The sequence below is a fragment of the Dendrobium catenatum genome, unplaced genomic scaffold (assembly GCF_001605985.2).
Source record: "Dendrobium catenatum unplaced genomic scaffold, ASM160598v2 fragScaff_scaffold_157, whole genome shotgun sequence".
Lineage (NCBI taxonomy): Eukaryota > Viridiplantae > Streptophyta > Magnoliopsida > Asparagales > Orchidaceae > Dendrobium > Dendrobium catenatum.
Window position 1 is genome coordinate 535,905 of NW_021318619.1, and position 1,786 is coordinate 537,690.

Below are 1,786 nucleotides of genomic sequence, written 5' to 3' on the forward strand. Positions count from 1 at the left end.
TTATCCAGGATTCCATGTTTCTTTGATCACTTCTATTTGATTGTATAACTTGCATTCCCTATTTGCAACTCTATTGAAATGAATAAAACGACACATTTCCGCAAGAATTTGAAAAAGTTTAGCTCACAAGTGAAGACCACTTATATCTATATAAATAAAAATCTAAGATATATAGGTACATAATTGCTTTAGTGAATCGATGAATTGAAGAGCTTATACAAGTGGCCGATAATAGTCATAGAGATGTTAACTTGCATTCTCTATTTGCAACTCTATTGAAATGAATAAAACGACACATTTCCGCAAGAATTTGAAAAAGTTTAGCTCACAAGTGAAGACCACTTATATCTATATAAATAAAAATCTGAGATATATAGGTACATAATTGCTTCAGTGAATCGATGAAGAGCTTATACAAGTAGCCGATAATAGTCATAGAGATGTTATAATGTGTAGAACAGGAACTAATTAGTAGTAATCTAACTTGTATTGTTACAATTATTCCTAGCTATAATTTTCTTGTAAATAAACCGATCAAAGGAGGCTAAATGGTCGATAATTTTTTATAAGTGAAAAGGCTTTCCCACTTTTGTAGTAGTTGATTGAGCTTGTTGTTATTCAATGTTCTATTTAATCTGTGTAATAGGTTTTCAAGTATCAGTTAATTATTTTAGTTATGCTTATGTGATATTTTTCTTTTTCCATTAAGAATATGTTTAAAACTTTAAACATCTTTAAAACTCATTAAAATATTATTCTTTAGTTTCATTAGGTACTCAACAATTATCCTTCTATATATATTATTCATGTTTATGAAATACCTTATTTCTGAGTTTTTTTATGAAATTTATCTTTATCTTAGATGAACTCACCTGAAAGATACGATCATATATCTTGGATTGGTTCATCTAAAAAACAAGAGATTGAAAAGAATAAGAAGAAGAATACACAGGAATTTGTAGTAGAGGAGAAGCTCCAGTCGAATATGAAGAACACCAAATTCTACATAGATGAGAGAAATAAACGAGTCCTTACAAGCTTCTGCATTAAAAAAGATTATGTTTGTCTTGAAAGGATAAATAGAAGATTTGTAAATATTTTGGATGGCCTAGAGTTGCACGTAGGCATTTTTAATTCTATGGAATAAAAAGAAATTGTGCAATTTATTTATGATTTGCAAAACAGGGGAAGGAAGAATGAACTTGGAGGTATGTTCAAAATTAATCATTTTTTCTTTTACATTCATTTATAATTTTTTTTTATAAATTTTATTATACTTAAACTATGAGTTCATATTCATATTTATTTGAGTTTTGGAATATTTAATTGTTATTGTTTTCCTTAATTAGTTCTTTGATTAATATGTCTAAAAGTATAACATTTATATTCTTACTCATTTCTTTTGAATTTTATCTAATCTTATCATTTATAATAGTTGATGAAATTTAATATTTTGTTTAGATCATACATATTCTGAACCAAAAAAATGGATGCGTGGCAAAGGAAGAGTTACAATACAATTCGGATGTTGTTATAACTACGCGGTTGTAATTTGAACTTATTTATTTTTATCTTTATGCCGATTTTCTGTCTTGATTGTGTTTGGTTTTGATTCTGAGAGTTTTGATGGAGGTTTGTTGCTTTTGCTGATGTAGAGCTCACTCTATTTTCTGGTGGTTTCAGGTCTGGGAAAGGGAAGGAAGTCCAGAATAGATTTCAGAGTCTGATCCGTAAGTATTGTTTTATACTTTTGATTGTTTGTACAGTCATGGCTTTTCTGTTCTGT

At 28.4% G+C, this 1,786-nt stretch overlaps 1 long non-coding RNA gene across 1 annotated transcript; it reads left to right on the top strand.

Annotated features, from left to right (window-relative positions):
- The first annotated feature begins 253 nt into the window (after positions 1-253).
- Positions 254-1,545, top strand: LOC110108093. Its single transcript, XR_002304437.2, has 2 exons — positions 254-1,208; positions 1,462-1,545. It is a non-coding gene; the product is annotated as an uncharacterized LOC110108093 (long non-coding RNA).
- The last annotated feature ends 241 nt before the right edge of the window (positions 1,546-1,786 follow it).